This window comes from Pseudonaja textilis, chromosome 13, assembly GCF_049901715.1.
Source record: "Pseudonaja textilis isolate UNSWEBS1 chromosome 13, rPseTex1.2, whole genome shotgun sequence".
Lineage (NCBI taxonomy): Eukaryota > Metazoa > Chordata > Lepidosauria > Squamata > Elapidae > Pseudonaja > Pseudonaja textilis.
In genome coordinates this window covers 4,991,186-5,012,919 of record NC_142002.1, presented here as the reverse complement: position 1 = coordinate 5,012,919, position 21,734 = coordinate 4,991,186, and positions in this window count along the sequence as shown.

Below are 21,734 nucleotides of genomic sequence, written 5' to 3'. Positions count from 1 at the left end.
TTTTATAACTGTATAGACAGGTGAAAAGTACATGGCAACAATGGAATGGCATCTTTGTTTTTATGTATTTTTAAAAGAAGCTGTTGTATTTAAATTGTGCAATCCAGGTTGAGTTTGCAGTATTGTTTACATGGATTTAGAGCAAGCACAATGGTTATTAAGATCTCGCCTGTCTTGTGCCATTGAAGGCAAACCTCTAAAAAGCTAGAATATTCAGAAGGGACAAAGAAACTGGCTGTTGAATCCACTGATGTTTAGGTATTGTTACTATAAATCAAGGGTCTTCAAACTTGGCAAGTTTAAGACTTGTGGACTTCAACTTTTAGAATTCCTGAGCTAACATGACTGGAGGAGGAATTCTGGGAGTTGAAGACCACAACTCTTAAAGCTGTCAAGTTTGAAGACCCCTGCTATAAATGATGTTAGAGAACATTCTTGAAATGTTGGAGAAGACACTTGAGGGTCGCTCAGACTCCAAGGAGAGCCAATCGGTCAATCCTAAAGGAAATCAATCCTGACTGTTCTTTGGAAGGACAAATCCCGAAGCTGAAGATCAAATCCTTTGGCCACCAAATGAGAAGAGACGATTCCTTGGAGAAGACCCTGATGTTGGGAAAGATGGAAGGCGAAAGGAGAAAGAGACAGCAGAAGATGAGATGGTTAGATAGTGTCATTGATGCAGTGGTAATAAATTTGTGTACACTCAGGGAGACGGTGGAGTATAGCAGGGCCCTGGCGTGCTACAATCCATGGGGTCATGAAGGGTCAGGCACAACTTAGCGACTGAACAACAACTTTATAAACGAGTGTTGAGTAGTGATTCCCAACTATATTGTTCCCTGACAACTGCCATTATTTCTGGTCAGGCGAGTTGCTTATGACATTAATAAAACAGTTAAAAGTATTCTTAAAAAATCTAGAAGTCCAGAGTGGTTGAGCCTTGGATTACAGATATGCTGAACCAGAGTCTTTAGATCAGTGGTGGTATTCTACCGGTTCAGCCTGGTTCTGCCAGAGAACCCGGTTCTCTCCACCACTGTGCTGTTGGGCCCACCTGTCCACTCGGGCTCCCATACTCACCTTTATCCACTGAATTTGAAGCACAGCTGCTTTGTGCGGCACAGAAGAGTGTGACGCGGCAGCTGCTGAAGCAACCGGGAGATCGTGGAGGCTTGCAGGAGGCAAGTTAGAACACCTCTGCACCTGTGCAAAGTGTGCATTTGGTGCATGCAAAGTGTGTGCATGCATGCAAAGTGCACCCACCAAGCCATGTTCACCGAACTGGTGGTAAAAATATTTGAATCCCACCACTGCTTCAGATGGCTACTGGTATTTTACACTTGCCTTGTAAAAGAAGGAAAACATTAATAAATAGATTGCTGGACAAGACTGCACTTAGTTATTGTTAATTTTACCTAACTCTGAAGATAAATGACATGAGATCAATCATAGTTTTGTCCTGCTTTCTTCTCTCTGTTTAGGATTTAGTCACTGTATGCCTCTCAAATGTCATCTACAGCCTGTAGGCCAGAAAGAAGAAAGTTTATCTGGAAACTGGGCCTTAGACCAGGGTGCAATTTCTTTGGCACCCTGGTCTAAGGCCCAGTTTCCAGATAAATTTCACCTCCAAGGGGGTCATTATATTTTTAAAAAATAGCACCAAAGAAAGGAAGGCAGGAAAGGAAGTCACTTTGATGTGAGTTCCTAAAGGGCCCTTGGCTGATGAAGTAGAAATCTTTCTTTGAAACGCTCTGTCAGGAATCGGTGGGTTCCATATTTATCCCATCATTCCTGATATTTAATCAGATGGACAGTACGCTATAAATGGGAATAGAGAAATAGCTATCCTTAGTAGGATCCTTGGGAAAGATTTAGAAGCCAGTTGCTTTTTCATTCTTCTCAGTGGCCCTATTCAGGACCACTGGTTTCTTTTGAGAAAAAGTGGCACGTGGTAGCCCTTGGCTCAGCACAGAAAGTGTCCTTTAGCAAAAGCGTTGAGCAGTTGAAGGACCTCAACCCATTAAGACCAACATGAAGATCATTTAGATGACCTGCAGCAAGATTATGCAGAGTGATTTTTACTTTTCCCTGATCTACTAAGTCCAGATTGTTAGACTTCAGCTCACAGATTTTGCAGTCAACATCTCTTACTATCTCTTACTACATGTTGGCGAAGGTCCACATATACAATCTCTACTTATCTTTATAGCTGAAACAATGAAGGTCCATGACTGAAGGCAACAAATCTGAAACCCATCACTCACACTAAACAGTATCCAGAAAGAAGGTACTACCCGAATCTTACTAGGCGAGGGTTATGCCATGAAAACAGAACTGAGAAAAATCAATTTACCTTTAGATCAACTTGTGCTTTTTCAGATGCCTGTTGACTTTCAAGCAAGGTTTTAGATTGACAGGTTGAGGGAGATTTTAATTTTATCAAAACGTATTTTATTATTAAAAACATATTTTAATATGTTTTGATATGCAATAAAGATCAGTTTGGAGTAGATGATATTTGAAAGCCTTATAACTAATGCAAAGACATATTTAGAGGATAGAGTGTAAACATAGATAGACGATAGATGAGATAGATAGACAGAGATGATACAAAGATAGATGGATGGATGGATGGATAGATAGATAGATAGATAGATAGATAGATAGATAGATAGATAGATAGAGTTGACAACTAAACAAACACAACTAAAGATAGAACCAGATAAACAACTGACCTTAACATCCACAAATTTAACACAATAATATCAAAATATTCCTATACTGATAATTATAAACACTTGTCAAATCATCTACTCCTACGCAGGAAGAATCTTCCTCATTTCAGTTCATTTTCTCCTTCAAGGCTGGTTGGTATGACTAGATTCTGATTGCTTTCCTCAATCCTGATTATGGTGTAAATCAAATCTGCAGGTGAATGTTTTTGCAGAGAAGGAAGTGGGTAGCAAGAAGGACCACCCACCCCCATCTAATGATTAGCAAATATATATATAACGACAGCTGAAGTGCTAATTTGTCTAAATGGCAGCAAAGTTTAACTTGAAAGTCCTCTGGAAGAGTTCTACTTTAGTCACCTCCTAGAAGGATGTTATGGGAGATGCCATCTGAACCAACTTATCCAGGTTTATTGTGATACCTTTTGGAGAAGTGTGGGCAAAACCTGGATTTTTCTCATACCTCGTGGTTGTTTCCAGTGAATGGACCCCATCCTGGTGGGAGAAGCCGTGGTTTTGGGGAGTCACCTTGCTCAACTTCCGCTTTGCAAGAAAGAAGGGAGAAAGCACTTATAACTGGTTGCAATATGTACAATAAGCCAATGGAAGAATAAGTACTACCTGATGGGGATTTTTTGTTAGTGGCATCAAGGGTACCTTTTATTCTTGATATAACAGACGCCAGAAGAAGAAGAAATGTAATCTTTGGAAGAAGTATTCATGAAATGCAGTTTCTGAAGGCAATCTTTTCAAAGATGTGACAAGAGAGCCAAATGTTGCTGTTTTATCTGTTCTGTTGGCACCTATCTGGACATCAATGTGCACTCGCGGAGTGCTTAGATTTTTGCTCTCTTCATTCTATTATGGCTGGTAATTACAGGGGTTGCAGCCCAAGAAATTACAAGGTACCAATGAAAACTGGCAGGCACCAAATGGTGGAAACCTCCATTTGAACATTAGCTATTAGGCAGAGAGTTCCTTAGTTACATAGAGGTAATCCTTGAAGTACAACCATTTGTTTAGTAACCACTCGAAGTTACAATAGCACTGAAAAAAATGATTTATGACCAGAGGTGGGATTCTACCAGTTTGGACAGGTTTGGGCGAACCAGATGTTAAAGTTACAGCTGGTTCGCTGAACTGGTATTTGAACTGACTTGCTGGCCCTGCCTCTCCCACCCCTCCCCTCCTAGGAGTCTCCACGCGGCCCATTGCAGGGTCCACACAGAGGCTCCGGGAGGGGGAGAAAACGGGCTTTCTGGAAGTCTGGAAACGGGCCTGTTTCCAACTTCCAGGGGCCCTCCAGAGCCCAGGGGAGGCTGCTTTCGCCCTCCCAGAGGCCCGAGGGAGGCCTCTGGACCCTTGGGAGGGCGAAAACAGCCTCCCCTGGGTTCTGGAGGCCCACCGGAAGCCAGAAACAGGAAGCTCTGGTAGGCCCCACCTACCATGGCCCCAACCACCCAGCAACGGGGTAGCGAACTGGTTGCTGGGATTTTTGAATCCCACCCCTGCTTATGACTATTTTCCACACAACTGTTAAAGCATCTCTGGCTATGTGACCAACTTCGGAGGCTTGGCAGCTGGCATGGATTTTTGATGATTGTAATGTCCTTGGGGTTACGTGATCACTCTTTGTGAAGTTCTGAGAAGTGAAGTCAGTTTCACTTAACAATCATGTTACTAACAGATCAATCACAGTGATTCACTTAACAAGTGTGTCAAGAAAGGTCATTAAACAGGGCAAAACTCACTTAACAATTCTCTTGCTTTGCAACAGAAATTTTGGCCTCAATTGCGATTGTAAGCTGAGGACATATAAAGTCCGTCCATTGTTTTCAAAGTGGACCTTGACATATAATGAGTTGTGGGCTGTCCATGGGGTGTCCACAGGTGGTTGGTAAGGCCTATATAGGCACGGAATGTTCTGCCACACGTCGGGCAGGCATGTGTGGGCATCACTATTTCAGCATTTGCAGCTCTGGCTTGGCTGAGTGAGATGACCTTTATACGTAGTCCAGTTTGCAACCCCCTAATTTTGAGTAAGGACAGAATGATTAGGTCATGGATGAGCATGCATCTATCCAGTGCTTTAAAGGTGAATTTATAGGAGCAGTGTTCTTGTGTGAACGGGAATGCACTTGTTTTAAAAGTGAGTTTCGCGTCTTGTGCCTTGAAAATCAATTTAAAGCTGTATTAACAGTGACAACTAGGCAAAAAATAATAATAACTGGTTGCAATCATGAAACAATTTGTTTTCAAGAAAGAAGACTCTTCAGTGCTCAAAAGTGGGAAGCGGTAGAAGGTGAGGTCAGGCAAAACCTGTCTCCAGAATCTTCACAAGTGCTCATCCTGGGAAGATGGAAAAGCCAGATCTTTTTTTTCCAGTTGAACTAAGAGATGCTTCTCCCTTCTGACTTTGAACTCATTCTTTCACTGTAGTCTTCTCTTTGCCTTGGATCTGTTTTTCATATTAGACCTTGCTCTCCTCCCCTTTCTGGTCATTCTTTCCATCTTGGCCAGGTCTCCCTTCTCTGATTTGATTTACTTTCAGGTTAATAATACTTTGTGGACAAAACTGCGACTGCTGCAACAAGCTGTTTGGTTCACTCACATGATACTCACCCATCAAAGGATTCAACTCGTTTTCCTGTGTGGTTGAGTTGTGTCATTTTAAACACACATAGATCCATTTCAAGGAAGCTTCTCTTGTTCCTTTCTTTCTAATCTTTAGGAGGGAGTAGACTGAGGTCTGCTGTTTTGTGCACAGAGTTTTGAAATTTTGAAACACTCTCTCACACACATTCATGAGCCTGGGTACAAAGAAAATTAAATCTTGGGCAAACATTTTGCTTCTCGTCCAAGGAGCTTCTTCAATTCTTCAGAAGATCTAAGGAGAACTAAGGAGACCATTTGGAAGACAACCACAAGCTTTCCAAGAAGATATGTTGATGTTACTATATGTTGAGGTTACTAGATGAAACTCCATTAGCCTCAGAATTTCATAACTTTGTTTATTTGTTCCTTGGAAAGGGCCACATCTGCCTGTGCTACAAGATAAAAGACACGAAAGTTGTAAAGATCATTGTTAGATGCTGAACATACAGGACAAGGAGATGGTTTAGAAACATTGATCTCTGTTGGAAACCAGAGCGATATCAGAAGATGTCCCAAAGGTGCTTTTCCAAAAGGCAACTAGACTTCCTTGTGATTTTTTTTTTCCTTGAAAACGTTTTGCTTCTCTTTGCTCATCCAAGAAGCTTCTTCAGTTTTGAACTAAATAAGAACTGAAGAAGCTTCTTGGATGAAAAGCAAAACATTTTCAAGGGACAAAACCCAAGAATATCCAGTTGCCTTTTAGAAAAGCACCTTTTGGGACAGCCATGATCTGGATGATGGAGACTCTCCTTAGGCAAGGAGCTTTTTCTTGCTCTCTTACCCAAGCTCATTGTCAACCCATCTATTCCTCTGTTCTGTGACCTTTCTCAGAGGGGCCAAGCTGATCCTAAGCAAAGCCAAGCCTGTGTGCAGCAAAAGAAAGCCCAAGAAAGGTAGAATTTCAGCCTTCTCCCATTCCTGGCAATGGATGACTTTACTGAAAGTCAACACCACTGTCTCGCATTTATCATTGCCAGTCTTATTCTGCATATGTTTGGGTATTCGCCATGCATTGTTAACAGTGATTGTCATGTAATTAAATCACTGCTCATCATGAGTGCCTATTTTTATGCTGAGATAAGCAGCAAGAATCCATTGCAGTGTCCCCCAGATCAATAAAGATGTTCCCTGTAGGATTACAAATAGACTGAGGTTGAGCAGGGCACCAGAATTAATTAGGAATTATTTCTCTGTCTCTCTGTGTGTGTCTCTGTCTCTCTTTCTCTCTCTCTCCTCCCCCTCGTTCCATTTCCAATACATTTTTAATTGTTTATCTATTTCCAAAGGGGAAAAAAAGTACCTCTCTTTAATTGTCGGCGGCTATTTTTTTTATTTATTTTTTGCCAATGAAGTCCTGGATAATGGGCTTATTCTTGCAGGGTGATGAGGAAAGAGAGGGATCAAATGACATGCAAATATAGTGAGCAGTGTTTTGGTCTCTTGAAAATGAGTGCTCAGAATCTGGGTTCCCCAAGCTAATCTTCACACTTCGATTCCATTTCCTCTGTTTACTGGCTTTAATCCTGATCACAAGTGGGTTGTGCTCTAATCAGAAACATTTTCCTCTATGTTTTTTTTTTCCTTTTGTTTCTTCTTCCATTTCATTCAAGAGAAGCGGATTTAGAAATGACTTTGGAAGGAAAAGACTTTTGAATGTGGATGAAATTTGAAAGAGAGCGTTTCAGTAAGAATGGCTCTGTTCCCCTGAAGTATTGAATTTTTATTGTAGGGTTAATTTGTCATAGAAACCCTTAACCTTTGATTAATATTTGGAATGGCTTGCCTCCAGAAATTGCGGGTGCTCCGTCACTAGAGGTTTTAAAGAAGACAGGCATTTGTCCCAAATGGTATAGGGTCTCCTGCTTGAGCAGGGGGTTGGACTAGAAGACCTCTAAGATCCCTTCCAACTCTGTTATTGTTATAAATTCTTTTTATGTGTAGCATGTGAAAATCTTTTCTCTTGTAGTCTGAAATACTGTGTGCAGTCCTGATCACCATCATTTTCTTTTATATCCCTGATAAGGTGCACTCCGTAGGTCTGTGCCTCATTCTACATCTCCAGAAAGGCAAGGTAAAAATTGATAGCTTCTCTCATTTCATTGCAAGGTTTCTCAACCCTGACAGTTTGAAGAGGTGTGGACTTCAGCTCCCAGAATTCCCTAGCCAGCATTCTGGGAGTTGAAGTCCACACATGTTGAGACTCTAAACAAAGAATGCAGAGAAGAGCATCAAAGATGATTAGGAGACTGAAGGTTAAACCACATGAAGAGCAGTTGCAGGAACTGGGTATGTCTAGTTCAATGAAAAGGAGGAATAGCAACAGTGTTCTAATATCTAAGGGGCTGGCACAAAGAAGAGAGGCTCAACCTAATTCTCCAAAGCACCCAAAGGCAGAAGGAATGGATGGAAACTAATCAAGGAAAGAAGAACCAACCTAGACATAAGGAGAAATTTCATGACAGTGAGAACAATTAACCAGTGGAACAGTTGCCTCCAGAAGCTATGGCTGCTCCAACATTGGGAGGTTTTAAAGAAGAGATTGGACAACCATTTGTCTGAAATGGGTCTCCTACTTGAGCAGGGGGTTGGGCTAGAAGATCTCAAAGGTCCTTCCCAAATCTGTTATTCTACATCTTCAAGTTGAAATGTTGAGAAACATCAGCTCGCTAAGTTACTCATACATATGATACACTAAGATCTTAACCCTAAATTAACTTAGTATTCTCCAGCAATATTTGGATCACTGGATCTTTTAATTCCTAGTCACCAAGTCTACATCCTGGGAAGTATAGTTCCACATTCCAGATAGCCTTGACTTGACTCATAAAACTGGACACAACTAACTTAAGGTCTCACTGATTTTGACGGGAAATCAATTTAATTGGAAATTCAATTGAACTCTGGATTTGTTCTTACCTTGAGTTAGCTGGAACAGGTGTAGCAAAGTCATCTCGAGGCAAAATGTTTGCTCTGTACGGAATGAAGGAAACACACGGGAAATGTCTGGAAGTTTGGCACCCCATCAATTCCATCTCAGCTGTTTGTTTGCCTTGGATAAGGATGATCATTGGTTTCAACTTTCCCACTGGAAGGGAGAACACACACAAACACACGTTAACACTCTTGTTTCTTCTTTTTTCTGCTTCCCGCCCCTCCCCGTTTCTGGCTTTAGCTGTCAGGATCTTTTAGATCCGACATACTCCTCTACTCCTCGGAGGAAGTCAGAACAGCAATGGGAAAATGAGTAAAACCCCTATTATAAAACAGTTGTCCAAGAAGTTAGGCACTGCACAGGGTAGAGATCAATAGGCTGTGAAGGTTAAATCTATTTTCACACTATGTTCCATTTCACAGTCTAATGGTGTTTTAATGTGTCTGTCACCAATTCTCCCCTTCAAAGTTACCCAGGTAGGGCCTTTACAAAAGAGGAGTTGCATTCATCCTGAGTTTCACACCGTAACATTTATTTGCTAGCCAAGTTCTGACACCTTTTCTTTCCTCTGTGGACATCTCGCGGGCGCTGATTTTTTCCACATTCAAAAGGCAGAACACGGGGACTGCTTTTACAGGAATTCTAAATTATCTTTGACAAAGGCCTCTGGGGCTGTAGAGACTTCAAGCCAATGAGGTTTTAGAGATTGAGGAGAATAAAAATCTAATGGGTTTTTAGTGAAGCTGTACACACGGAGGCAAACTGGAAATCAAAGTTTTCCCCTTAGTCAGAAGCTCAGAAAGATCTTGTCTGGGTGGTGGTTGAATTCCTATCATATCCGATGATGAACGAAGAACTAAAACCACCTTTACACTTGATGTTTCATTTTTTTTTTCTCAGCCAATGAATCACGGATCAAAGGCTACAGATGTATATTGCTTCCATGGATAAGGGCTGCATCTGGTCTTGGTGCCAAGCCAAAATACAGAGTGGTTGCTGAGATAAATATTAGAACAGACTGTATTGTCATGCAAATGTAACGGACATCAAATATAATAAAGACCATTGTTTTCCATTCAGGAGTTTACTAATTTTACCTTCCTATCCCCATTAACAGTTATGACATGGAGCAAGACTCAAAGTTTGTAAACATAGGGTTTTAATTCTCTGTTGTCTACTACATTCTTTACCTCTTTGAGAAAAATCTATGGAGATTCTCAGTCATCCAGGTCATAGTTATCCAAAAACTATAGTTATCCAAAAACCTAGTTATCCAAAAGGCGACTGGACTTCCTTGGGTTTTTTTTTTCCCCTTTGAAAACTTCATCCAAGAAGCTTCTTCATATATTTTTTTTTAAGCCCAGTTGCCTTTCAGAAAAAGTACCTTGGGATACTTTGAGAAAAACATTTTAAAACTCTTTCCGCCCTTAAAAGGAATTTGATGGAACAAGGCAGGGCAAACATTTTAGGAAGGCTGGATGAAAGCTACAGAATTTGGTGAAGTCATCAGAGAATCTGGAGCTGGATGTTTGGTTGTCATTTAAAGGCTGCTACAATTGATTGGAAAAAAGTTGAAATAAATGGATTAAGGCTTAAAACAGTTGTTTTCCATCTTTCTTCTCTTTCAAACTAGACTTCCCATTCACTGATTGTGTTGCCTGTCTGAAAACAAGTCTGTAAGTCAAGGGTTAGCTCCAGCAATGTGGGAGAATATTGTCTGTGACAAGGCTGTGATGTTTCCGCTTACACTTCACTTTCCCTACAAGGAAAGAAACATGCTAACTAAAAATAAAGTCCAGAGATTTGCTTGGTGTAAGTGCATGGTGATAGATAAATCCATATCCATTGTGGAACGTTCAGAAGGGTTAAAAAATAATGCCATTCCAATGAAAGAACGTTTCAGAATCCAAGCAGTAAGAAAAATAAAAGCAAGAAACCAAAACAAGCAACAGCTGGCGGATGTGTCTGGTGAAACCCACAGGTGAAAGAACAGTAGAACCATAATTGTGCATTTCCTTTCCATTTGAAATCTGGGGCTCCATTGAGGTCGTAAGTCAAAGACCACTTAGATTTAAAGTGATTATCCACTAGGACTCCAAGATCCCTCTCATATGTTGCATGAAGTACGATGGATCATACTCCCATCAATGTTGCATGATTTACAAAGCGAATAGGGATTGGATCACAGTACACCCTCTTGTAAATTATGACACACACTCCTTGCAGATACCCCTGGATGCAAGCTGGTTGTGCAGAAAAGTTGGAGAAATGAATGCAGTGACTGTCCCCTGAAACTCCCAGAGGATAGGTGATAGATATTAAATGAATGAATCAATTAATGCAGGCCAGAGAGCATACATGAAAATTAACTTTAGAGGTTTTCTCTAAAGCTCTTATTTGTTTTGCTCTTTTCCCAGACTTAATTCACCCTAACCCTTTTTTTTTTTTTTGCTTTAATACTAATTATAGAAAATGAAGCACAACAGGAAATTTAATATTTCCTGTCCTCCTGTATATCAAAGCACTTGAATCAAGAGTTTGTACCCACTTCTATACATGCTCGCATGTTTCACATATGTGCATCTGCTAGCATTTAGCACTGAACAATATTGCTGTTTGTAGTATGTTTTTTTTTTCAAGATAGTTGCTTGGATTCTCAAATGTTGTTACAGCTGTTCTGAAATCCTGACAAGGGTGGAGGGATTTATTCCTGGCCTCCTCTTGTACATCCCCTCAAAACTGATGCTTGAATCCTTTTTGAACTGTCACCATAGCAACCTGAGACAGTTCATAAGGGATTTCCCTTGTTTCCTTGGGGTCAACAATGAAGGGGAGGGGGGGTGTAGCTAAGGAGAAAGAGAGCAACTATTAGAACTTTCCAGAAGTCATTTCATCCCCCAAGAGGCCCAAAGAAGCAGTTCAGCCTTTATTATTGTCAAAGAGAGAGAAAAGCCTTTTTTAAAAAATTTCCATTAGCTTGTCTATAGTTATGAACGGATGGATGAATAGATAGACAGACAGATAATTTATTTTAATGAATCTGGGCAGATTGCAGGAATTAAATAAGTATCGTCCTTCAGTCAGGCAAAATTCCGTTCTCTGAATGAAGGAATGCCGCTGTCCAGATGCCAAAAGGCAACAGGTCCCTTGGGGCTCTCACGTAGGACAATTTGGCCGAAGAAGTGACTCCTTTTTCCTTTCTCGCATTGACCCGTGGAAAAGAGGCTTTCCATTTAAGGAAATGCTTTCCAGGTGCTATGCACGTGCCCACATAGGCTCCTCCTTTTCACAACCTGAACTGTGGCACAATCCTAGAAAGCCAATGCTCATTTATCTAAAGGAATGAGATAGAATAACCTGAACAGTTAATTTTACCTCAGAATCCAATCTGGGTCGGTCCCTTGGGAGCAGAGGTTTAATCTCCCTGTTTTTCAGACTTGTGCTAGAGCCCATCCTCTGGAAACTTCACTCTCTCATCGAAATGTGTGCTTTGGTTTATTTATGGGATGTCTGGATGGGTGTGGCTTCTTATTGGTTGATTTGGATGTTGACAGTCAGCATATAAATCATTGACTATTGTTTCTTTCTGCTGCCAAGTCCTCACCTCCTAAGTACCTGATAAATCAGCACTCTTGTTGACTGACAACAGCTACTGACCCAGATTGGATCCTGCAATATTATCCTTGGACACGTGTATTTGCTTTCATTCGGTAATTTTACTGTCTGACAGAAATTGGAACTTTATTTTGAAAGCAGACTCTGTGAAGAGGATCCTACATTATGCCAACAAACAATACCAATACAAAGCAAGAGGAAATGTACAAGTTGCACTGTGATGGTCAGTCAGATATTCAGACTGGCATTTTTATCCACCTACTGAGTCCTTCCCAAGGCTCTGGGAGAGGCAGATGTTCTTGATGTTTGATGTTATTAAAGGTATTGTCACAGGATGTCAGCTATTCTGAGTCCAGCTGCCTTTTGCAATTGACTGATGGTGAATTTGTCAATGCCAATGGTGTTCAAGTGGTGTTCCAGTTGTTTATTATTATTATGGGTTTTTTTGCACCGTCAGCTAGATGTTCAGACTGGATTTGGCATTTTTGTATCCACTTATCCAGTCCTTCCCAAGTACCTGGGATAGGCAATGGTGGGTGTTTGATATCATTAAAGGAATCATTGCAGGATGTAAACTGTTCTAAGTAGAACTGCCTTTTGCAATTGACTGGTGGTGAGGATATTCACCACCAGAATACCAATGCTATTCAAGGGATGCACTAGTTGTTTCAGGATTGCACCCAAGGTGCCTACGACTATTGGCTTTGCTTTCTTTTGCCACAGTCATTCTATTTCAAGTTATAGGTCTTCACATTCTGTTATCTTCTCCAGTTCTTCTTCTTCTTATTGGAACAAAAACTTCAGAAGAGTTGGCATTTGATCCTGTCCAAACTTGGAAAAAGTGAAATAGGATAGAACCGTGTGCCCTAGAACTGGGTTGATTTCATGCCTTTTGAATTCTAATTTCATCGAGCTGAGTTGGTATTTTCCTGAGCGGCCACCGCAATGATGTTTCTCATGTTTTTGTCATGCAGCACTTGCAAAGCACATGCACTGGGAAAGAGGCCGTTGTGTTGTCAGGTATGTAGTGATACGCCCGGCTGAAAATTAATTTTTTGTAATTAAACTCCGCATCTGTGAGCTTTTGTGCTGGAAGCCCCTGCGCTGCTGATAAATGACATTAACGCCACAGGGCCGTGTGTACTAGCAAATTTAAAACCACTTTACTTCCCGGGTATGCCACTTAGCACAGCTGGGAGAATGGGCTGTTTAAAATTTAAAGGGCTGCTGAATCCTTGCAGAAAACGGTTAGGAAACATTATGCCAACTGTCTTGAAAAGAGCGACGGCCCTCGTTAGCAAGCAAAGATGGAAGTGGCTTGTTTCGCCTGGCATGCGTTCACGGAAAGCTGCCTGTGACAACCCCTCCCCCCCCCCAGACATATTGCTTATAAAGTTGGGGAGGTGAGAGGAATCCTCAGACACCCCCAATTCTTATCCTAGAGGGTTTTGCTAAAGGATTATTTTTTTAGCCAAGGATTTTTTTAAAAAAATCTCCAGTAGTATAGGAAATATCCAAGCCAAATGGCTTCCTCTTCTCCACCAATTTAAAAATCCTCACCATGTTATTTTAACACATTTAAATCATATTTAAAACATGATTTGCAATATTTCAAAATATTTTTTGAAATGGGAAAGACATGTCCTCTCCTTCTCCGTCCTACTCCTTCTCCTTCTCCTTTTTCTTCACCCTTCTTCTCCTCTTCTCCCTCCTTCTCCTTCTCCCTCCTTCTCCTCCTTCTTCTCCTCTTTCTCCTCCTTCCCTTTCCCCTCCTCTTCCTCCTCCTCTTCCTCTTCCTCTTCCTCCTCCTCCTCCTCCATCCCCTTCCCATCATCATCCTTCTTCTTCTTGCCACCTTCATTTCCCTCCTTCCATTTTTCTTTTTCTGCTTTCTCCTTGTTGCCTCTTCCCTGTCACCTTTTCGTTCTCTTCCTTCTCCACTTTCTCTTTCTCCTTCCTCTTTCCCTTCCTCCTTCCTCCTTCCTCCTTCCTCCTTCCTCCTCCTCCTCTTCTCTTCTTCCTTTTCTTCCACTAAGAATGCTTTTAAATTTCTCTTGGAGGTGCTCTATTCTATTGTGGCCCTGGATTGCCACAAGGAGGAAAAAGTACACTACCAATTTAGTGGCATCATGTTGGGCATCACTGATGCACTATATCCATAATTCTTTCCTTACCTTTTGGCAAATAACAGCTTCCAGGATCCTCATGGACTGGCAGACTGACTGTGCATATCTTTGATGGTTTAATGAATTCACAAATCTAAACTGAGCAGGAATTAAGTTGCATTTGAGCAGGATAATAGATAATCCCAGAAAAAATACGGAAACAACATTTCCATATTATTGTCCAGAGAACTACATGGGATACTCCATGAAGTCACTGGGAGTTTTGCTGGACTTGAAACACACACACACACACACACACAAACACAAAGCAAGATGAAAAAATTTTTTTTGCACGGAACAGAAGTTGTGGGAGCTTCATCACTGGAAGCTTTCAAGAAGAGATTGGACTGCCATCTGTCAGAAATGGTGTAGGGTCTCCTGCTTGGTGGGGTGATGGTGGACTAGATGACCTACAAGGTCCCTTCCAACTCTGTTATTCTATAGATGACTAAGACTGGACCTGCCCCATCTGCTTCTGCAGTAAGTGAGCTGTGAAAGGTGAGGCAATAAACTATGTCCAGAGTCTGTGTTTGCAGGCAGCATTATCAAAACTTGCCACGTATAGCTGGATATGGAAGCTAGCTCAATCTCAGGTGGTGAGGAGTTCCACCCTCTAGACATCACCATCAAGCAGGTCCTTATTTGTTGGTGATGTCCAGAATGTGGAACCCTCCACCATCTGAGATTGATCTGGCCTCCATATCCAGCTATACATGACAGGTTTTGATTATATTATCTGCAAGCACAGACTCTGGCCAAGGCTTAGCCAATAAGATTCTTTTTAAAATCTGTTTTGTGAGCTTCCATTTGCCAGATCCCTCTCCCCCCCCCAAAAAAAAACTGGCTACATAGGCAAGAACCCCCAATTTCAAAGCTTAGGAAATTAGTCTATATAGAAATTGGGCAACATGTTCTTGGAGGACTCTGGAGTTGAAAAAGGAAAAAGAATCAGAAGCAGATGTACTACGTATTATTTACCTCTGCTTACCTCAGCCTTATCTAGACAATATCAAGACTCAATAGATTTGGATGGTCCAGGTAAGAGAAAACCAATATATGTGAAGCTTTGAGACCATTCTCAAGTGTCTCAATGAGCCATGTTGGCACAGTGGTTATGGTCAGGGTTCCAGAAAAACCCTCCATCCTACTTTCCCAGGCACAGGAATGTGGCAGCGTGGAAGCTTCTGGTACTAATATGGCTTCCAAAGCTGACAGGTTAGAGGGCAGTCTACTTCTGCTGACTGCTGGCTGTAGTTCGGTTGTTCAAATCTCACCAGGCTCAAGGTTGACTCAGCCTTCCATCCTTCCAGGGTGGGTAAAATGAGGACCCAGATTGTCGGGGGCAAAAGGCCGACTCTGTAAACTGCTTAGAGTGGGCTGCAAAGCACTGTGAAGCAATGTGTAAGTCTAAGTGCTATTCTACTCTACTCCCATGGTGGCGCAGTGGTTAGAATGCAGTACTGCAGGCTAATTCACTGCTCATTATCAGGAGTTTGATTCTGATCGGCTCAAGGTTGAATCAACCTTCCATCCTTCCTAGGTTGATAAAATTAGGACCCAGATGGTTGGGGGCAAGAGACTGCATAAACCGCTTAGAGGGGGCTGTAAAGCACTATAAAGCAGTATATAAGTGCTATTGCTATTCTGAAAATTTCGCTAGATTAAATTCTGCCTGATAAAATCAACCAGTTCTGGATCTTCACATACCCAATGTCCTTGGGCTTTGCAAAACCTGACAGATTTGGGAAAGAATGCGATAATGGCTTTTTTTTTTTTTTTTTTTGCAAAGCATGAGGTGGAATTTTTAAAAAAAGTAGAGTAGGAGAAAGGGATAAAATACTGGGAATAAAAGTTAATTAAAAAATAAAAATCAAGAGAAATGTGTCTCGGAGGCCACGTCTTGCTTAGTCACCACCTGTCAAGAATTTTGCTGCAGACTAAAACCAAAGAGGTAACAGCCAAACTGTAGCTCAGGTCTTTAATTTTTAATCTCCGCACTCTTTTTGCTGGTCTCCAAGGCAGACGGAAGCTGTCATTAGGGTAGAGCAGATGCAGGCAGTGGAGCCAGCCACATCGACTCCGGCTTTGGGGAGGGAAGGAGCAATGGAGATGCGTTTGGTACAGAATGGATCTCAGGATGGTTTTGGAGAAGAGCAGGAGACGTTGTCAAACAAGACCGAGCCCTTTTCTTTTCTTTTTCTTACAACGTTGCAAATGTGGGAGCCCTGGTATGAGCAAGGCAGGTTCAAGACGATGTGCAAATGCTGGGGTGCTGGAGTTTGCAGCCCGTGGGACTCAAAATGCTAAAAAGACACTTCGGGGACACAAGGACAGACACACAGAACTTGCTTGCACAGCTTATGAAGCAAGGAGAACACGCTGCTACGGAGGTGGCGATTGGCTGTGCGGGAAAAGATGCGGCTGTTTTAAGAAGCTGTAGTCAGGTCATGTGCCTCTGAAACACATTTCCCTTTTAAACCCAAAGTGCTGTGGAGTCCTTCTGAAGACTAGGATGGGGATGTTTGCTGTTGTCGGCCCTTTGAAATAAAGAAAGGTGAAGAAACGGGAGCAGCAAAAGGTTTCAGGAATTGGTCTAAGGTGATTCTGATTGGTCTAAGGTGTAATGAAAGAAAGCCTGTCACTCTAACTTCATTTAATACCAAACAAAATTAAGTCGAGGTTATTTTGAGTCTGTTTCTCTTCCCTTCCCTGCCCCTCCCCTCCCTCCCCTCTCCTCTCCTCAAAATATGATTCATCCCAGTTTGGTCCCAGAGAGCAGAAACTCTTCCAGTAGAAGAGTTGAGCAGGACTATTCTTATCTAAGGAATTATGCCTATTCCCTCGTGGTGGGATTCAACATTTTTTATGACCGGTTCTGTGGGCGTGGCTTGGTGGGGCATGGCAGGAGAAGGAAACTGCAAAATTCCCATTCCCTCCCCACCCCACTAACCTGCTTTCCAGCTCCATTCTCCTGTGCAGGGCAACAAAAGAAGACCCAGCCGATCAGCTGGGACTCAATGGGAGGCGGAGAATAGATGGGGCGGGGCCAGTCAGAGGTGGGATTTGCCAGTTCTCCAAACTACTCAAAATTTCCACTACTGGTTCTCCAGAACTGGTCAGAACCGGCTGAATACCATCTCCACCTAAAGTTTTAGGCAGGATAGCTGTCTGCTTTCACTGCAGCTTGCAACTGAAGGCCTCCTACAAAACATCAAGAATCTTCTGGGACTTTAACAGGTGATCCAAATCTTTGGACTATTTACAACTGTTTCTTCTCACTGAACTCCTGGACTTGGCAGTTTTCCAAAGAACCTTGATACAGCCAAGCTGCTTCTAATGATCCTCTTGCCTCTTCCTTTCCTTGCCACATACCTGACAAAGAATGGGGCTTGATCTCATGGTTCTGGATGCCGTCTTCACTTTTTGGACGCATCCCTGCAGACATCACTACTTCAGATAATGGGGAATGTGGAAAAAGCCAAAGACTTTTTTGATTTTAGAAGAGGCAACGGAGGAAGTGTAGGAGAATGACAATGGGCATTAGTCTGGATCTACTCAACTCCCATAGATGTTGCTTTGTCCAAAACCCAAAACAACCAATATCATTGTAGCTTTCAATTTTATTAAACATTGGCTGACCTGAAACAGTTTGGCAGAACCTTCAAAATATAATAATTTTGTTCCTGGTCTGAAATGAAATGGTTTTCCTGTTTAGTACATACCCCTATCATATTACATCTTCATCATTTCCATCTTTGACTAGCCATACCATTAGAACTATTCCCTCCTGACAACTATATTCATTTCTCATTAAATATATTTCATGTTTTATTCAGGAATTTAAATGAAGCTACCAGAGCCTGTAATAGCATCAGTTTGGGATAATTGTATCTCTGTGCTGGCAGCCTCCAGAGTTTTAATTAATATATATTTAGATCTTTGACTCTCTTTAAAATGAATTGGTTGTATGTAGACACACGAGAAGGGAAATGATTTGTTTGTCTGTCTGTCTGTCTGATTGCAAAAGAACATAGTAAAGTTTGAGAAGTAGTCCAACATATTTGTGTTTTGGTGGCCTTTTTCTTCTCAAAAGTTTCAAAGTTGATCAAACTGAGGTAGCATGACAAGAACACTTATAAATGGAAGAGTAAACTTCACTTTATCTTTTCATTTGTGTTTCTCAGCCTGTAATCTTTTCTTCTGCTACTATAGCATTACCGTTGGGTAAAAGTGACCTTTTGACATCTTCCTCCCCAATTTGTAGGCAAAGAGATTTTCTAGATTTCGTTTTCTCAATAAAGGAAAATAAAGATCTGTACATTTACATTTATGAAATGTTGATAAGGACAGAGGTTTGTGGTTACATGTATACCATGGTAACTTTGCTGGTTTTAAATCTAAAAAAACCCAAACATAGCTCTGTTTTTCATAGCTCTATATATTGAAGATGACCCATGGGACAAACACCAAATGGAAGAAGTGCCAGGAACTGTTTATGGCTCTTTGTAAGATGGGGTACAGACGTACCTGGAAGGGTTTAAAAAAAGCCAAGATGGTGGCTCTAAGATTATGGTCCTAATGTCGATTTCTTTGGCGCCACCATCCTTAAGAGATCTTACAGATTAACAGAGTTGGAAGGGACCTTCTAGGTCATCCAGTCCAACCCCTCACCCAAGCAGGAGACCTTACACCATTTCTGACAGATGGGAGTCCAGTCTCTTCTTGAAAGCCTCCAGTGATGAAGCTCCCACAACTTCCAAAGGCAACTTCTGTTCCATGGGTTGATTGAGGATTGATCTTCCTGCACGATGGATATCCCTTAACTATTGGAGAGGCCAGATGGATTGATCAATTATTGCACTGTTTGCACTGGCAAACCCTTTCCTTTTCATGCCCAAATTACAATGTTGTACCCAGGTCCAAAGGATTGCTCTTGTCATTTTGGTGAAGGTAGCAAGAACCTGCGGATGCCCACTGCACGGGCCACCTGGGGCAAAAAAAAAAAAAAGAAAGAAAAAGCTACAACCCGTCCCTCCCATTCCTTCATTGCAGATCCCAAAGCACCCTTAAAACGTGCTGCTCAGTTATATTATTTAATGCGACGAAAGGATTTCAAAAACCCATTAAATCCATAGGGAGTAAATACAATTGCATTTAATTAATTCAATTGAATCAATTGGGAGTAAACACAACTGTGTTTAATTAAATCTTAACTTTATTTAAATTTAAAATAAATTAAGTCACTGGAAGCCTTGACCCTTTTCACTTTTTTAAAAAAATCATGTCTCCACCCATTTTTTGGGAATTATTCTTTAGGGGCCCAATTTAGCTCTCTATCTGACAAAAGTTACCCGTTTGTTACACACCCATTTTATATAGAAACAAGAACATAAGCTCAGAAATCATATTACTGGATGTTTAAGACATCTCATAATGTCTTTCCCATGATTTCAGGGAAATCTCCTCTGCAAGAAATTTGAAAAGCAATTCCCCCCCACCCCACCCAAAATTGAATGAAGTAAAAGTGTGCACTTCTATTAAAACAAATTGCAGGATAATATTTGTGCCTGGCCCTAATTAAAATAAGGCTGGTGCTCTTGAAATTTTCTTCCTAAAACCTCCGACCACTTCAGAGAGGGATAACTATCAAAGCGTGCAGAATTTCATTTAATGAAGAATTTCAAATTTGTAGAACCGAGTAGGTACACAATCAGATAAACTATGCATTTATATAGTTTGCACAAGCCTGAAGATGTGTACAACATAAATATCACATTGATAAGGAGAAAAAACTATTTGCCCTGGGTTACAACTTCTGTTGCCTCTACCTACTGAGTGTCAATAGATGGATGGTGATATCTCAAGATCACAAATGAGCTCCTTGGTGTAAAAACTGCAGCTCTGCTCTTTAGATCATGAATTCCCCTCTAGACAGCACATACTTTCACCTTATGCTCAGTTCCTTTTTCTAAGAATAGCCTTACAACCTGGTGTGCCCATCCAAAATGTAATGGGATAGAAAATAAGCTCAGTGGTTAAATATCTAGAACCGTACTTTAAAATTCTCAGCATTGCAAAACACCTTTTGTGTTGCAAATTTGATGTCTTTCCTTTGAGTTCTGCTGTGTATGTTTGGAATCACTTGTTCTTAATTTGGAAACTTGTTTAATAGGTTCTATAGCTATCTATAGCGGTGGTTCAGTGGCTAAGACGCTGAGCTTGTTGATCAGAAAGGCCAGCAGTTCAGTGGTTCGAATCCCTAGCGCTGTGTAACGGAGTGAGTTCCTGTTACTTTGTCCCAGCTTCTACCAACCGAGCAGTTCGAAAGCAAAAAAATGCAAGTAGAAAAATAGGGACCCCTTTGGTGGGAAGGTAACAATATTCCATGTGCCTTTGGCATTTAGTCATGCCAGCCACATGACCACAGAAACGTCTTCGGACAGCGCTGGCTCTTTGGCTTTGTAACGGAGATGAGCACCACCCCCTAGAGCCAGAAATGACTAGCACGTATCTGCGAGGGGAACTTTATAGCTATCATTATAGCTATCAATATGCAAATCAGGAATCTCTCTCTCTCTCTCTCTCTCTCTCTCTCTGTGTGTGTGTGTGGGGGTGTTTGTGTGTGTTTAGGATGGAGGAAAGTTGAGAAATGTAATAACTGGTCCTAAAAACCCCTGTTCTCCAAAGTAGTTGAGGACAGGACAAAAAGTAACAGGTGGAAGATCATTAAAAAGAGACCCAACCTAGAACTGAGGAGAAATTTCCAGTCAGTGAGAACAATGGAGGTTTTAAGAAGAAATTGGGCAGCCATCTGTCTGGAATGATATAGAGTCTCCTGCTTAAGCAAGGAGTTGGACTAGAAGTCCTCCAAGATTGCTTCCAAGTGTTATTCTGATTTCTGTGTTGTTGTTGTTAGTTGCGGCAATGTTCCCCCAGGCCTTCCTGTCCTCTACCATCCTTCGGAGTCCATTTAAGCTCACACCGACTGCTTCAGGGACTCCATCCAGCCCCCTCCTTCTCTGCCGTCCCCTTCTTCTTCTATTGCCCTCAATGTTTCCCAGCATGAGGCTCTTCTCCAGGGAGTCCTTCCTTCTCATTAAGTGGCCAAAAGTCTTTGAGTTTCATATTCAGGATCTGGCCTTCTCAAGAGCAGTCAGGGTTGATCTCCTCTAGGACTGACCGGTTGGATCACCATTCAGACCTCCATTCTTTGGAGCTCAGTTTTCCTTATGGTCCAACTTTCACAGCCCGACATGGCAACTGGGAAAGCCGTAGCCGTTTTCTGTATGAGGAAGCATAAAAGAAGATTAATGGCAAACTGAAGTCAAACTCCAATCCTCTCCCGACCCCTCTCTCTGCCTGTCTGTGTGTACTTCTATGTATACTTCCTCCCTCCTCACACTCACACACACACACAAATGCAAAGAGAGAGAGAATCCAGAATTAAAACAAATGGAAGATCCCAGATAAATATTTTCCCTCAACTCCTTCTGGGTTTTTAAGAGCAATGTTGCGCCTCTCCTGCAGCCCCCGCCCTTCCGTGCCTCCCACCCATTTTCTTTGCCAGTTCTTATGGAAGATCCTATTAGGGAGGATGTTTTTTACAGGGTCGAAATTCGGCCAGAGGCTAGTGAT